Here is an 18,694-nt window from a genome sequence, read left to right on the forward strand (position 1 = left end):
AGTGAGATATCACGGGTGCCACAGAAAAATCATTTGACTTTTTTTTTTTTGCTACGGGCTTTACGTCGCATCGACACAGATAGGTCTTATGGCGACGATGGGATAGGAAAGGCCTAGGAGTTGGAAGGAAGCGGCCGTGGCCTTAATTAAGGTACAGCCCCAGCATCATTTGACTTTTGACAATTAAACTCGACTCTAGCCTGCCCTATGACTATGAGTCATGCTCATGACCACTCAAAAGTACCTGTTTTATATTGGGAAGAACGGCTCAGTATTCTCTCAGTTCATATGTCACATCGTTGCACAAGACTTCAATCATATGTGGACAGACGCAATAACAGTATGTTGAATCAGAAAACCAGCGGGCTACTGTACATCTCGGGTAGCCTATACAAAATATGCCGATTTAAAAAATCCTCAGCTGATAGAAAAATACATATTTTCAAAAATGACTGAGCGAGTTGTCGTGCGGTTAATATCGCGTGGCTATGTGCTTGCATTCGGGGGATAGTGGGTTCGAATCCCACCGTCGGCAGCCGTTAAGATGGTTTTCCGTAGTTTCCCCATTTTCACACCAGGAAATGCTGGGACTGTACCTTAATTCAGGCCATGGCTGCCACCTTCCTAATCCTAACCTTTCCCACCCTGCGTCGCCGGAAACCTTCGATGTATTAGAGTAACTATAGAGCATCCAGAGTTAAGAAAAGACTACAGGCCTTATGGGCCTGCTGCCTTCCACTGTTGCCATACTCGCTCACTCACCGAGGCTCGGACACTGCTTGTGAAATACAGTGATGACATAAAATTATACATCGCTTGGTACAGCTGTTGTAAATGCCAGATTATCTCCAGTCATTAATGAATTAATGAAATTACAGTCATGACATTTCGTTTTGCCATAACGTTTCTAAGGATAATAGCCACTGACTGTATCATTCGAAATAGAGTAAGAGTTTGAACATGCAGTTTTGCAAACTAAATAATAATAATAATAATAATAATAATAATAATAATAATAATAATAATAATAATAATAATAACATGCATGCCCAGAAACCGAAATGATTGTCTTGTTTCTTATATCTGAGAAAGTTTCATTATTGTTGCTTTAAGGGAGCGCAGTGCTGAGTCTATTAGCCCCCAGAAACATTTCATTATTAAGGCAAATATGTGTGGTTTCAACACAGGAAGCTGACGGCGAGATATCTCTATCTCGGTGATGTATCCTTCAGCTCATTTCAGATAAATTTACTCGTAAGTGACAACAGATGCAAGGGCTTCATGTTTATCACAAAATACGATAACTTAAATATTCTTCCGCAACATAAAATACAGAACGCTGAATGACCTATTCGTATGATTTCTTAAAATCAGGTATTTCGGGGTTGCTGTTTACGGAAGTGAGGATTGTGTTCAGAGTTGGCGGTTCATCTCTAAAATAGAATTCATGAACAGTGCGCCGTATTCCACTTCTGACAAAATCATCGTATTTAATGAGTCTGGAATTACTGCGTTCCTTTCCCGCTTCTTGCTGGGACTCTGGAATGGCCCTTCGCTGGCTTCCTTCCTTATTTTGAAGACAGAAGACCTCGAAATTCCTAAAAAACTTTGCGGCTTTATCTACTACCCAGTTTACGCTTCGTCCTGGATGCTTTGTTTTCAAATATGAAAATGAATTAAGCACCATTTGCCATTCCTTTCTCCTGACAACTTCACTACTTCTCCTTTTCACATGTTCAGCTATAATTTAAATGTATTACTCGCTGATTGATTATATAAAATACTAAACAGAAAAAGATAATACACGATACACACAACAAAAAGCAATGCAATACACGAAAAATGAAACACAATATACTGTATTTATAACAAAACATTATGCGCCCCAGGAAGACGATCACTTCACTCTGCCGAATATCTCCCTTACATAACCAATCACTGTAATGAGTGACACACACAAAAAGGGAAACATGCCGCACTGACCTCACCAATGATGATTCGCAGTGGTTAAGCTGAGTTATTACACGTGTTGTCTACTGTACACACTTCCGCACTACACGCTGAAATGTGGCGCGCAATGCGACAAGCATGGCCGGCTGTTCCGTGTACTGAACCGCATATACGATATTTAAAAGGATAAACTCAAAGATATCAAAATGTTTTTACGTCTTCCTTGGTATTGTATGGCACAACCAATGCTTGTTTCATAAGAAAAATTATACATTTTGATAGGAATTCATTATAATTTTTATATACATGTAGAACTAAAATGGGTAACACCAATAGAAGTAAAAGCCCATAAGGCCTGTAGTCTTTTCTTAACGCTGGATGCTCTATAGCATTCTTTCTAAGAAAGGAGTTCATAGTATGAAGACCAGATGGCAGCTGCGAGCACTGAATGCTGTTGCTGCTGTCTTACCAGCACATACTACACAGATGCAGTAGGAGCGGTGACCAATGAGCCGTGAATCGGATCACTGTATCGATTCAGTAACGTGAACGGAATCAAATGAATCGATTCAGTAAAATGAATCGAATGTCCCATCACTAAGAGGTAGGAGAAGCGAAAATCAAACGAACGGGGAAATTCAAATACCTTGGAGAGTGGGTAAATCCCAGTACTACTGAGAAACAAGCCTTTACATCACGGATCAGGAAAACGGAAACGGCGTATCAACTAACCAAAAATGTCTACAGGAAGAAATCTGTATCCATTAACGCCAAGTTACAATGTTACTGCACAGTATTACGACCGGAGGCTTTATATGTTGCACAATGCCTTACTCTGAATAGGAAACGTCTGATCGAGAAATTAGAAGTAAAAGAAAGTCAGATCTTAACGATAATCCTAGAGTCAATCAAAGACAATGGTGAATTTAGAAGAAGATATAATCATGAAATCTACACACATGTGGAAAATATCACAGACACCATTCACAGGAGGAAAATTGTTTTCTATAGCCACATTGCCCGCACGACCCCTACAAGGCTGAGCAATAGGATCTTTAATTACTTTCTCAACAACAACAACAACAACAAAAAAGGAGGTGTGGTTCACCGAGCTATAGAAAGACTTACAAGAAGTGGAGATAACTCAGGAGGATATCCAGAAACGTATTCCGCTCAAGAAGAAACTCCAAGAGCACCCTGGTCTTCAAGGAAAGCTGAAACTAAAAAAATTGGCAAAACATGGACTGAAGCGAGGAAGGAACAGCATATTATTCGAATGCGGGAATACTGGGCGAAAGTTAAAGCCCTAGCACATGGGCGGCCGCTAGAGGGCGCAAGGGCCCGCCTGAAATTCTGTTCTATTGTTTAATACCATACCAGATTATTTCATAAACTGAACTTACTGACAGTCATGTAGCATCTGTTATAACCGGAAATGTCTGTAAACAATTTAATGTTGCTGACGTTATATTGGTTTTTTATTCAAGAAAAATATTCTAGTAACGTCATACAGTAGGTTACTAATGGAAACCAGTTTCCAATATGGTTAAGCCTACCGTGGGTTGAGGTATGCCGGGCTGAGTGACTCACACGGTTAAGGCGCTGGCCTTCTAACCCCAACTTGGCAGGTTCGATCCTGGCTCAGTCCGGTGGTATTTTAAGGTGCTCAAATACGACAGCCTCGTGTCGGTAGATTTATTGGCACGTAAAAGACCTCCTGCGGGACTAAATTCCGGCACCTCGGCGTCTCCGAAGACCGCAAAAGTAGTTAGTGGGACGTAAAGCAAATATTATTATTGTTATTAGTTTTAGGTATGTTTCCATTGCACTAATCATCATCATGAGTGGCGACTACCTACTTTTACCACCCCCCGTACGGTACCCTTGGAATTTGCCCTCGGCAGTGACCATAAGGGAAAGCACGTTCTGGAGATATTTCCGTGGTTTGGTTCTAAAAGGGCCATTTGTCAAGATTTATCATAACAGATTTTATTGCTGTATGCCATACAGTTTCACTTGCTCGCCATATTGTTAAAACGGCCAGTGTCCGAGTCACATACGATGAGATGATACTGGCTTTTTAAGATGTAAGCACCAAAGTGTTTTAGCAAGTTTCTCATTAGCATAAAAGGGCAATCTTGACATTGGCCCTCTATCTTGTTTCAAGAAGGGCCAATGTCGACATTGGCCTTTATTGCTAACAGATTGTTTCAACAATTGAAGTAGTCCAGTGACAATGGTCTTAAATCTGGCGGGAATACACAATAATAAGTGTTGTTCATTTAACAATTCCCCGAACTTTTTAGTGCATTGTCATCTAGACAGTCTTAGTGGGCACACACATTATGTTTCACAGAGGCCGGATAATGGTATCTTTGTGTCAGAAGACAGGCTTTGACATCAGTGGTAAGTAAATCTGTTCATTATAATAACAACAACAAATCGCTTGTTTTACACGTACGATACAGTAATCAGGTTTATTTTGATTACATATTTCTAGTTCGGCTTCTTATTATCTGTTCTTTATTTTAGAGCAAGCTACAAACGATTTACCAGAAAATGATCGGTCAGACGTCAGAAATGTAGTCTGTGAGGAGTCTGGACAACAAAATATACCAGGTAAATCGTTACGAAATCTTTCACAAAATATAAGGACTTGAATGCCAGCGTCAAAGACCATATAAAATCAAGTTGGCATAGAGAATCATCAGAAAAGGCAAAAATGTTGTGGGCATCTATGAAGGAAGGCAACTCACGGTAGCTGATCAAATCAAAAGTAGTCTCCACCATCAGACTGAACAAAATAGAAAGAAGCTGGAACCAATTTTGATTGACTCTAGGATTATCGTTAAGATCTGACTTTCTTTTACTTCTAATTTCTCGATCAGACGTTTCCTATTCAGAGTAAGGCATTGTGCAACATATAAAGCCTCCGGTCGCAATACTGTGCAGTAACATTGTAACTTGGCGTTAATGGATACAGATTTCTTCCTGTAGACATTTTTGGTTAGTTGATACGCCGTTTCCGTTTTCCTGATCCGTGATGTAAAGGCTTTTTTCTCAGTAGTACTGGGATTTACCCACTCTCCAAGGTATTTGAATTTCCCCGTTCGTTTGATTTTCGCTTCTCCTACCTCTTAGTGATGGGACATTCGATTCATTTTACTGAATCGATTCATTTGATTCCGTTCACGTTACTGAATCGATACAATGATCCGATTCACGGCTCATTGGTCACCGCTCCTACTGCATCTGTGTAGTATGTGCTGGTAAGACCAAGGCCCCACACCGCTGGCTGCGCAGAAGCGTGTGACTGGGGAAGACATGTCCATGCGCGTACCACCATGTTGCGGGCGCTCCTCAGCTTGACGCGAAGATCGTATGCAATTCGTGCTTTAATTTAAATTTCGCACACATGAAAATATCCGCCCTACAAAATTAATGACAGCCTACACCGACTACCGTGTACACACGCAATTAATATACATAATATGAAGACTGTGGTAATATCAAAATATATTTCTGTATAAAAACTGAACAATCTACACAAATCCTTTGGATAGCCCATAGGCGTCGCACCTAAAAAGAAACTTTAGCAGACTGAATAAGAAGACTGAAAAATACACTAGCTGTACTAAGAAAATTATCATGTCGCTCACTTTAATATAAGGGTCATGTTTGTAACAGATGTGTTCGAACATTGTACGTATGGCAAGAATGCCAGACTCAAAGGATGAGAATCACGTGACAATATGTCTGTTGAAAAACCTAGACTCTACAATTTAGCTTTATTGAAAATAAGAAGACATGTTAAAAAGCAGTCTACAACTTAAGTATGATTTCATATCGTGAGATAAAAATTGCCTGTCTCTCAGCAGACTGGAGAACACATAAATATTTTACAAACCGATAACAATAAGCTTCAATGTCAACAAAAAAGGAAACCTGTGAAATAAATTCTTTCTATGAAAGGTACATAGCTTATGATTCCTTTCTGATAAGTCATTAGGCCTACAGCAAATTTTACTCAATTCTCTGAACACATTGTTTAAAAAATACATGACTGCAGAAATCTTCCTAAAACAATCAGATACATGCTTTATCATTTTCTGAATATGAAATGCCGGCTCTGCGGTGTAGGGGTAGCGTGTCGACTTCTTACCGGGAGACCCCGGGTTCAATCCCCGGCCAGGTCAGAGATTTGTACCTGGATCTGAGTGCTGGTTCGAGGTCCGCTCAGCCTACGTGATTACAATTGCGGAGCTATCTGACGGTGAGATAACGGCCGAGAGGATTCGCCGTGCTGACCACATGACACCTCGTAATATGCAGGCCTTCAGGCTGAGCAGCGGTCCCTTGGTAGGCCGTGGCCTTTCGGGCCTGTTGTGCCATGGGGTTTGGTTTGGATATGAAATAACGTAACTGGATGAGCAGAAGTTATCATAATTGTGTGGTTTGGATTTGGGTAAACGCTGCCTGACATTTGTTACACCAGTGCTAGTCTTTTATTGTGTATTTCTTAAAATGGAATGAATGTCTAGGGTTGGTTTGAATTTCACTGCGTGGTTTAGGCTTAAGTTATTTTACTAATTTGTTTTACGTCGCACCGACACAGATAGGTCTTATCACGACGATGGGATAGGAAAGGCCTAGGAATGAGAAGGAAGAGCCCGTGGCCTTAATTAAAGTCAGCCCCGGCATTTGCCTGGTGTGAAAATGGGAAACCATGGAAAACCATCTTCAGGGCTGCCGACAGTGGGGTTCTAACCCACTATATCCCGGATGCACGCTCAAAGCTGTGCGGTCCTAACCGCACCGCCAACTCGCCCGGTTAGGCTTAAGTAAGAATGGTATCATTTAAGATGTAAAACCCTCCTTATAATATTATCTTCTTAAATATTACTGCTTGTACAAACTCATTCAGAATTAACATTATCTGAGCACATAAAAATTGAAAGTGCGTTCTAATTTTTCTCTGATATGAACACCATGATTTACACCAGAAAGAAAATAGATGAAACTGAAAGTAAAGCACTTGCAAATAAAAAAATCAATATCATAGTGAAAAGTTAATTTGATTAGCGTTTTCTACTGCAGACTAGGATTGACAAGGTTGTAATGAGCTTTATTTACACTTTATATTGCCAGATTTTTTGGAATAGCGTATTAACAATTGTATTATTTTATTATAAAGTAAATGGGAAAAATTAGAAAAAATTAAGACATACGATACTATTAAATCATTTTTCAGATAATTGATAATTTGAAACAATACCTTACCCTAATATTAAAAGGTTTTATCAAGTTGTATCAATCATATCTTACGGATTCTAGGCACAGGTTTATCAAATTTGTAAAACCGCAACACGGTTTGTGTGAAAAATATGTAGCCTTTTTCAGAACAGCTGTTTAGTTCTAAACAACTATCTCCGATTAATTGGAAAAAGGCAAAAAGAAGAAGCCTAAATATTCTAAATTTCATGTCCATGCGTTCTCTGAATCAACCACCCTATAGCATGTTTGGTTCTCGATTAGACCCTATGGTAAATTAAAGTTATTTTATAACAGTTCAATTTCTGCTCACATGTGAAAAGAAATAGCAGATCCCTTCCGATAGCAACCTATACAAATGAAGGCTGAACACGAATTCACCCTCGTGAATATCTTTCCATTCCACAGGTAAGGCCTCACTTTAGGCCTAATAGTGCCGAAACTACTGTAATATATCAGATCACACATTCCTGGAAAAATATTTGACAATATATTATCACTCCATCTCATATAATACTAAAACAGATTCACTAACAGGCATGATTCAAATCGAAAACATGCAAGGGTCTGTAAACATTACCACGTGCTAGCCATGCATTCGAAGCTGAAGCGCCCGCAACATGGCGATGCGCGAAAGTGTTCAATATTCTGCATAGCATCAGCGCGCTCTGTGAGTCTAGATAAGTAATATTAACGTCTTTGGGTAAGACAGCAGCAACAGCATTCAGTGCTCGCAGCTGCCATCTGGTCTTCATACTATGAACTCCTTTCTTAGAAAGAATGCTAGTTACTCTAATACATCGAAGGTTTCCGGCGACGCAGGGTGGGAAAGGTTAGGATTAGGAAGGTAGCAGCCATGGCCTGAATTAAGATACAGTCCCAGCATTTCCTGGTGTGAAAATGGGGAAACTACGGAAAACCATCTTAACGGCTGCCGACGGTAGGATTCGAACCCACCATCCCCCGAATGCAAACGCATAGCCACGCGATATTAACCGCACGACAACTCGCTCAGTCATTTTTGAAAATATGTATTTTTCTATCAGCTGAGGATTTTTTAAATCGGCATATTTTGTATAGGCTACCCGAGATGTACAATAGCCCGCTGGTTTTCTGATTCAACATACTGTTATTGCGTCTGTCCACATATGATTGAAGTCTTGTGCAACGATGTGACATATGAACTGAGAGAATACTGAGCCGTTCTTCCCAATATAAAACAGGTACTTTTGAGTGGTCATGAGCATGACTCATAGTCATAGGGCAGGCTAGAGTCGAGTTTAATTGTCAAAAGTCAACTAAGTTATAATACTAAGATTCATTAAACTAATAAATAGTATCACGTAATAGCCTACCTACTTACTAGCTACTTCAGAATTATGTTTTGACTACCTTTGTAACACTGCAAATAAATCCATCTATTATTTAAACCTCCCTGTAAGAAGAGGACAGTGAATGCAAATGGGTATTATTTTCAAATGAGCTGAGCTCGAGAGTCCATTATAGCATACGATTCTTTCAGTGTAGCATGGCTCACTGTATGTCTCGCTGCAGTGAGCCGATAAGGAGCCGTGTGTATCTTGTGTCTCACTGAGCCGTGTTCGTTCACGATTCTTTCGGTGTGCTATGGCTCACTGTATGTCTCGCTGCAGCGGAAGCTCGGCTCTCCGCGTGTCCAGTGAGTGCGCCACTCAGCACTGTCCGCTGGGAGTAAGCTGAATCGTGTGCCGTGAGCTCGCCGTTCCTGTGAATCGATTCACTCAGACACTTGAATGAATCGATACACTGCTTCGAATCATGCATTCAGTAGCCAACACTATTACCTCTAGCACTGTCGGTGCTGACAATATTTGTTAGAAATTCCGTTTTCACAAAGGAAATCTGGAGTCCCACCTTTGCCGCTCATTAATTTGTTCTGCGGCTATGTCTAGCGAACCAGAAAAAATGCAAGGTCATCTGAAAAGGCGAAGCAATCAACGTTCAGATTCATATGTCTATAGCCAAGTCTGACATCTGTTTCAGCACCTTTGCTGCTCATTCCCTTTCTCCACTCACGGATGACTTTCTGAAGTACGCAGTTGAAAATTAAAGGTGAGAGAAACCATCTCTTTGCCTGATTCCCATCCTGATTTCAAAGGCATCCGAAATCTTTCCCATGAATTTCACATTGGAGGTGGTGTTAGTAAGAGTCTGTTGGAAAATTGCTCTTGTTTTACTATCTAGGCCAAATTCTTTCGAGATTTCGATAAGAGTGGCTCAGTCAATTGAGTCGTAAGACTTTCTGAAGTCTACGAAGGTCTACTTCTCTGTTTCAGGTAGGAGATGATAAATTTAAGATTCATGATTTGTTCGGCACATGAGCGTCCTTTCCTGAAACCTGCTTGGTATTCACCCAGCTAAGAGTCCAACCTGTTCCTCTGCTCTATTCTGAAGCGCCTTTTAAAGAATCTTATTTTTTATTGGGGGTTGTTTATAGTCGTTTTAACTTCAAGGTCTTATCGCGACTCTCATATAATCTATGATTGCAGAGTAATAATAATATTGTAATTATAAGGAAAATATAAATACGTATAATGTAATTAGACTTTGCCCCACTGTCGGCAGCCCTGAAGATGGTTTCCTGTGCTTTCCCATTTTCACACTTGGCAAATGCTGGGGCTGTACCTTAATTAAGGCCACGGCCGCTTCCTTCCCATCCTAGACCTTTCCTCTCCCATCGTCGCCATAAGACCTACCTGTGTCGGTGCGACGTTAAAAAATCTTTGGAGTGCAATCCAGTGTCCTTGAGGAAGCTGATGACTTGATGACTCAGCGCTGGTGAAGCCAGTGTCACTTCCATTTCCTTAGGTATGTTGTGGTGTTCGCGCCAATGGTGATACAGTTGATATTCTGAGATATCCTTGTCAGTGAGAGAACAGTTATCTTCACTGCAAGTGGGAGGTTGTTTCTTTTATAGGAGATAGTTGTGGGTGATCTTGGTGTCTCCTATCCTTAGTCGAGAGATTAAGACTTGTTCATGTCTGGTGAGGTTTCGGAGAGGATATATTCTCGTAGATATCATTTTAATTTTTTGGAGGTTTCTAGTGGAAGTTTTAAGCCAGTTCATTTTCCATTGCTCGTATAATTTGATTTTGAAAGAATCTTGTAGGTTATTAAGAGTAGAGAAATGCCTCGATAATTGTTCATAATTGAGAATAATAATAATAATAATAATAATAATAATAATAATAATAATAATAATAATAATAATAATAATAATAATAATAATAATTGTTACCGTGTTTTCCATGGTTTACAGAGAGCGGCAACGAAAGGTGTGTATCCATGTTAGGGGCGACCTAATTTTGAACCTGGCAGTAGATATAAAATGTCTTTGGGTGTGGCGAACCCATCGTAACAATAGCCTATATAGGTAAAGCAGATATGGGGCCTCGGAAAAGGTTAGGGCGTCGCCTGCTAAAAGCGACGCGCAGCACTTTGGGTGTTGGGAGAACTGCGAGAAGTGGGCAACCAGCACCAAACTACATCAAGATTGCAACAGCAAATGTCCTGACACTGACGGGAAAGACAGAGGAACTAATTGGCTTCATGAAACAAACAGATATAGCCATACTTGGATTGTGTGAGACCAAGAAGAGGGGTACGGGAGAGATTCCTCTGAAAGAAGGATACAGGCTGTATTACAGCGGAGGGCATGAGGCAAAAAATGGAGTGGCCATCATTCTTAGAAAGGAAATACAAGAATATGTGGAATATACAAAATGCGGCAGCAATAGGATGATGGTGATAAGACTCCAGTTTGAAAATGGCATGAGAGATCTGTTTCAGTTGTGTGCCCCACAAAGGGGTTGCGTAGATGAAAATCAAGAGGACTTTCTAGAGAAAGTGGAGAGACAGGTAGAAGATAAGAAAGTACTATTGATGGGAAATCTAAATGCACAAGTTGGAATGGAAGGACAAGGAAAGTAAGATGTTGTAGGGCCCTTTGGATATGGACACTTAAATCCAGAAGGCGAGTTGTTGGTGTATTTTTGCATGAGAAACCAAAAGATTGTTGGAAACACCTGTTTTAGGAAGAAGAACAGTCAGAAGATTTCAAGTATGGTTGGGGAAACAGACGAACAAAGACCATGATTGATTATATAATCATAGAGAAAGAGCACCGGAAAAACCTTTTAGATGTTACAGTCATGCCCGGAGAAGCCTTTGGTGGAGATCATAGAGTTGTGATACGAAAATTGAAAGTGGGAAAGATTGCAAAACCCCCATTAAGAAGAGAGAAAAGAATAATAGTAGGGAAGTTGAAGGAGAAAAGTATACAAGAAGAGTTTCAAAGAGAAATAATACCCTTGGTACCCAGGACTGAGATGGGGAATGTTGAAGATGAATGGAAAAGATTTAAGGAAGCACTGGTTGGATGTGCAGAAAAGTATGTGGTGGAACATCAGGAAATGTGAAAGTCAAAGGAAAAAAAACTCGTGGAATGATAGGGTAAGGATTAAAGTGAAGGAAAAGAAAATGGCATGGAAAGCGTGGAAAATATCCAAGACTGAAGAAAGTAGAAGAAAATGTGTGGATGCAAGGAATTTGACCAAGAAAATAGTGGAGGAAGAAAAGAGTAAACGCTGGGCCTCATTGACACAGAAATTGAGAGATGATATGCAGGGCAGCAAAAAATTATTGTATGGTATCTTAAGAAAGAAAAAGAGAGATCAAGTAAACACCAGATTTGTGAAGGATGAAGGCGATATAGTATTAACAAAGCCAGAAGAAGTAAGAAATAGATGGAGAGCTGTTTGCTTTACGTTGCACCGACATAGATAGGTCTTATTGAGATGATGGGATAGTAAAGGTCTAGGAATTGGAAGGAAGCGGCCGTGGCCTTAATTAAGGTACAGCCCCAGCATTTGCCTGGTGTGAAAATGGGAAACTACGGAAAACCATCTTCAGGGCTGCCGACAGTGGAGCTCGAACCCACTATCTCCCGATTACTGGATGCTGGTCTCACTTAAGCGACTGCAGCTATCGAGCTCGGTAGATGGAGAGAGTAATTTCAGAAGTTGCTGAACATGAGAACTAATGACAGTCATTCAATAGACCACCAGGAAAGGCTATTAGTTGATGAAGAAATGGATAAAGAAATTACAATGAATGAAAATGAAATGGCAGTGAGAAAGATGAAGAATGGGAAAACTCCTGGAATAGATGAAATTTTACTGGAGATGATAAAGGTAGCTGGAGTTGTAGGCCTGCAGTGGACATATCGAGTTCTCAGAATTGTCTGGGAGAATAAGGTGGTCCCTGAGGATTGCAAAAAAGAATAATCATCAAAATTTTCAAGAAAGGCGATAAGAAAGTATTGAAGAAATAAAGGGGAATTACTCTGACATCCCATGTTGCTGAGATAATGGAGGATACTGGAAAGTAGGATAAGGTTGAGAGTTGAAGACCAGATACAGGAAAATCAGTTTGGTTTCTGAAGTGGAAGGTCAACAATAGAGCCCATTTTCATTATGAGACAACTAATGGAAAAGCAATGGGAGTATGGGAATGATATGTTGATGACATTCATTGACATTGGAAAGGCATATGACAGTGTCCCCAGGACTAAAGTTTGGGACAGTATGGTGAAAAAAGGAATTGGACAGAGATTAATAAAAATTATCATGGCAATGTACAAGGAATGTTCTAGTTCCGTGCAAACACAAGTAGGCAGGACAAGTAGGTCAAAATCACTAGTGGGCTGAGACAGGGAAGTATTCTATCGCAATCCTGTTTACAATAGTAATGGAAAACATCATGAGAACAGCAAAAGCAACGTATGGAGGAAGAGAAATGAACATCATGTTATTTGCAGATGATATTGTGATTTGGGGAAAAGAGGACATGAAGGTTCAAGAACAGTTGGATGTAGTGAATGGGAAAATCGAAGAATGTTAATTGAAAATAAGCGTAGAATAAAGTAAAACTCTTGTTATGACTCTGATGGAGAAAGAAGAAAAAGGTCAGATTAGACTTCCAGGCAAGCCCCTGGAAGTAGTGGAGACGTTCAAATACATGGGGTGTGAATTAATGGAGAATGCTCGACTTGATGCTGAGATTATTACGAGGATTCAAGCTGGAAGCTGTTTCTATCGCAGTGTAAGAAACCTGTTTTGGGGCAAAGATGCTCCAAAGGAAGCAAAGGAAAATATGTACACGGTGTATTACGTACCCATAACAACTTACGGAGCAGAAAATTGGACAATGACAAAGAAGGATGAGAGTCGAATACAGGCAGCCGAAATGAAGTTATTGAGGAGTATGATAAAGAAGAGTGGAAGAGACAAAATAAGGAATGAGAAAATGTGGGAGAAAATTGGAGTGGAAAAATGAATGGTAGAATAGAGAAGAACCGACTAAGATGGTTTGGACACATAAAGCAAATGAGTTATGAAAGAGTGTCAAAAAAGGTGATGGAGATGCAAATGCAAGGAAGGAGAAGCCGTGGACGACCACGATTGAGATGGAAGGACACAATCCAAAGCAGTATTAGAGAAAGTAACCGGAACTGGGACACAGTGTTGGAGGAGGAGTGGTGGAAAGACCGAAGAAAGTGGAGAGGGGCCATATTTGCCCCTACCCGGCTACAGCGGGATAAAGGGAAATGATGATGATGATGATGATGATGATGATGATGATGATGATGATGATGATGAGAGGCCACGCCGCCTTTCCCTCACTTTCTCAGAACTTCTCCTTCACCAAATCAAATATCCCTGGTCTGAGAGACAGTTATTGGTAGAAATACTAGTAACGTCCATGTCCAGGTTAATCTCTGATGATACAGCGTTTACAGGTAAACCAGTTTCTTGACTACACCTTCTATGATTTTATCAATATCTTCCAAGAATCATCGTTTTATTCCTCAGCGATGCCCATTGCAAGTGATATAATGGTGGGCCAAATACTTCGTTTTATTCGTCAGCGATGCCCATTACAGGTGATACAATATTGGGCCAAATACCTCGTTTTATTCGTCAGCGATGCCCATTACAAGTGATACAATATTGGGCCAAATACCTCGTTTTATTCGTCAGCGATGCCCATCACACGTGATATAATATTGGGCCAAATACCTCGTTTTATTCGTCAGCGATGTCCATTGCAAGTGATATAATGTTGGTCCAAATACCTCGTTTTATTCCTCAGCGATGCCCATTACAAGTGATACAATATTGGGCCAAATACCTCGTTTTATTCGTCAGCGATGCCCATTACACGTGATATAATATTGGGCCAAATACCTCGTTTTATTCGTCAGCGATGCCCATTGCAAGTGATATAATATTATGCCAAATATATTTAACCACCACCAGCACCACCACCACTACCGCAGTTATTCTGGTAAGATTTCAGTAAGGAAGAAGTACATAGTTTCGAAGCATTTTTAGTTACCGACACTTTAATTTTTGAGTAGTTTCATTTTCATCAAGAGCAATTTCATCGTTGAAAAGCAATTCGTAAGAATCTGAATCGCTCTTCTGTATCCGTCAATAATTTTATTTATTGCAAGACCCTTAGTGGCATGTTCATTGATGTTAGATTACAATTTGAATGGCAATACGTTTGCACTTGAGGGATTAATTAATAGATTAAGAATTTAAAGTTGGCTGTCTGTGAAGCTGATAAGACGTTGTATGTCAGCTTCTTTATCGTTTATTAGGGCAATATCATGAGCGAATGCCATAGCAGTACGATTACTCAGCGAATGTTGCAATTAAAAGCCATATCATGAAGGTAGTTTAACATCACTTAGGTCTTTAATTACCTCATCAATATCCATGATGTGAGTTCCTAGTGCAGAAACAAATCCTCTCTGATGACATGATGGGATTGCTTAATTTTGCAATTGTTGATCAAGAACCTACTCAATTGTTGTTCTTATGATCGAATATATAGCTATCGGTCTCCAGCTTGTAAATTAATTTCGATTGTCTCCTTCATGAATTAATATTGTTCGTGGCTTCTTCAACAGTTTCGAAGGGAGTCCAAAGCGAAGCTTCATCGTACCAAGCAACCATATGAATTTAGCCACTTTAATGTGCTTGAGAACCCTTTTGGTCTGAAGCAGCATTAGCGCTCATTTTGAATAGTATCATGTTCGTTTGCTCTGTGATATCTAAAATATAGTGTGTATTAGACTTATCTATGTGAAGGGCCTCAATGGATGGTAAGTTATTTTTTGAACCAGGAATGTTACTTGAGTAATTCTCTATTTCTTCCTTTGGGACGAGGCAGTTCGTCTGCGCTCTACTGTCCATGATCAGACTTACAAAGATCCTTCGTCCTATTTTTGCAGAAATTGTATAATGCTAGTTCATACACATATTTCTCTCTATCAAGCTTTGCTGTTTGATTTTAACCCTTTATAGGGCAGGATTTTTTTTGTTGGTTATGAGTATACTTTTATGTTTCTCTTAATCCTGACTTGCAAATGAATAGCTTAGGACAGTTTTTAAGGCAATTTGCTCCTAAATTTGTTATATACGAATAAAAATAGGGTGGCTAAATATTTAGCCACCACTTCCAAACCTCCGCATAAAGGCTTCTATAATTATGATCTATAAAATTCAAAACAAATTAGTCCGCTCAAACACATCAGTAATTACCAATTCACAGATTCATAATTATGAAACAAGAATTATTTATAATATTCACTACAATCAGATTCATTCCACTAGTTATGGTCAAAACTCTCTTTGGCATTTTTCTATAACTATGTATAACTCGCTTCCAAAAAATATAAAAATTTTACCAACTTTATCTATCTTCAAAAGTAATGTAACTAAATACCTGAAGTAGTATGGTAATTATGGTTAGGAAGCGTTGTCCTATCTTATCTCTTACACCATGTTAAATTATATACTTACTGTATTTTATTTTGTAATCAGATTGTGAATATAGCTGCCATTGTCATTTATTTGTATTGCACCAAGAAGAGCCTTGGCTCAGGTGCCTATATTGAAATGAAAAAAAAAAAAATATTTAGCCACCATTCATTCTGACCCACAACTTTCTGTACATGGATGGTGGCTACTTATATAGCCACCATCATTACATGAAGTCACAATTTCCTTTCATTGGTAGGAACTTTTAAACAATACCGTAGGACAAATACAAGTAGTCTTTACAAATTTGGATGAACCTTGATGACAGACTAGGAGAATTTTCAGGATCATTTTGTATGTCAATGTCATCAGTATCCATGGGATCAGCTGATTCAATCTCTGACACATGATCATGCAATACAGAATCATTGCTGCTTTTAGAACGAGTAAATATATCAATCACCCGATTTCTGTATGCAACAGAATCTTCAACATCACTATCTCCACCTTCCTTGGAGTCATATGCTTGATCTGCTGAAACAGTGTCTAGTAAGTCGAATAGCTCGTCGGCCGACACCTTATTTACGTCCACGTACTTCGTCATGACGTATCTTGAAACACCGATAATAAATTACGGTTAGACAGATGTTTTCTGGCAACTGGATGATGTAATATTGATCATTTATAGCATAAACATAGGCCTAGGCCTACGGTTAAAAGTGAGGTTATGTTTCGTCACTTGCCAACTCGGATAAAGGCGATAATATTATCTGAGCGGATAATTTCCCATACTAAAGTCGCATATTGGTTTCATATGTTTGTTTCTACATGCATTTCTACCTCACACTATTCTATAACTGCAAGTGTTTCCTCTATAATGTAAAATAATTAGTTGGCGCAACGTCAACAAAACAACTCATAAAATAATGTACTTGTGAAGAGATCTGCTAACCGTTGGCAGAACAGACAGTCTGAATATCAACTGTAGACACTGATATAGCCACCACTAGCAATTCAAATTCTGTTTGCTAGAAAAACAACACCGAATTCTCTGCAATACAGCATAACCGCGTTTTCCCATGGAGCCTCATTGGATGGTGGCAATATCCTTAGCCACCTCGATCGTATTCCAATCCCAATTGATTGCACAGACTTCATAATCTTCTTTGTGGCTTACTATTTAGCCACTATCCTTTCAGGCATGTGACTTATGGCGATAAAAGACCAAATTCATGGCAATTTGTTAACAATATGGACGTTTGGGTGGGGTGGCTAAATATTTAGCCACCAACCTATAAGGGGTTAATTTAAGGTATATGCACTGTATATCGCCTATTGACGTTATTCTTTCGGCAAATGTTGAGCTACTTTACTGCCAGATGATGAGGCTCACAGAGAGTATAAACTGAATGAATCATAAACGAGACAACCACACACATCGGTCGTCCATTTCACTCATTTACTGTTACCTATAATTTATGTTACAGCACTTCTTCCTATAATTTCAAAGTAGGGAGACTATACAGGCTCTAGTCCGGATCTAAACATTTAAGAGTTACCTTGTATCTAATTATGACTTTACTTGCGGGAAAGTTCAAGGAAATAGACTGCTTTAATATATGACTTTTGCCGTTAGACATGAACAAACTACGAACCACTTGACAAGTAACCTGCAAAGCCACCAAACTGAATTGATAGATGAAGGCGAGAATGAACAATAAGTGCAGAGGTATGCGTACTTTATACTACAGTAAACAAGTAATACATTACAAGCTTTTACATTGAATTACACTTATTTTTTACATTTTAAAGTATTTCACTAAAATCTTTGTATACTTCAGTTAAACATATTCAGCTTCATAAATCAACATAGCAAAATTTTCAACTAAGTTCCTTCGCTACACGGGGAAGCATAGAAGCATGGGTATGTTTTTCCCTTGTCTATATACATGGATGAAGTATACAGGTTTGCATGGTTATCGCGGTGTCCGAAAATTTTGTTGGCGCAAAACTGTCGAGCCTAATTCTAGACACACCCAGACCCCCAGCCAAAAACATGTGCATGTTAAAATAATGTCTCAAATTTCCCTATAAGAAAAACAAATTATAATTAATTTATATGAATAAAGTTGTAGGGGGTCCGCTGTCTGTAATTTCGTTTATTTTGCCATTTTTTTCAGATATGTATCATACTTACAGCTCAACTCAACACCCTATCAGTGGTTTTTAGCTTTCATGTTTGTCTGTCTGTTCCACCATCACGGCGAAACGGCTGGATAGATTTAGAGTATACTCATCCAGGGGAAGGTTTAGATATGCATATGATTTAAAATCACAGAATAGACTGGGGGTTTATAGGGAAACCAAAGTAGTTTTCTTACATTTTCTCCTATACTATTGATTTTCTGTAAATTTCGTGGACTATATGTGAAACGTCGCTTCATATTATACAACTTTTGTTATGTACGTAACTTTTCTCGGTCACTGGCACTCTTTCCTTTGAGGGAAATTTTGCAGACTGTTCAGATATATTACTTTAAGGCCCAGAAAAAATATTTAAATATGGAGGCAATTTCAATGACGATGCAGACCTTCGTTTCGTG

Source organism: Anabrus simplex, chromosome 5 (genome assembly GCF_040414725.1).
Source record: "Anabrus simplex isolate iqAnaSimp1 chromosome 5, ASM4041472v1, whole genome shotgun sequence".
NCBI classification, from domain to species: Eukaryota; Metazoa; Arthropoda; class Insecta; order Orthoptera; family Tettigoniidae; genus Anabrus; species Anabrus simplex.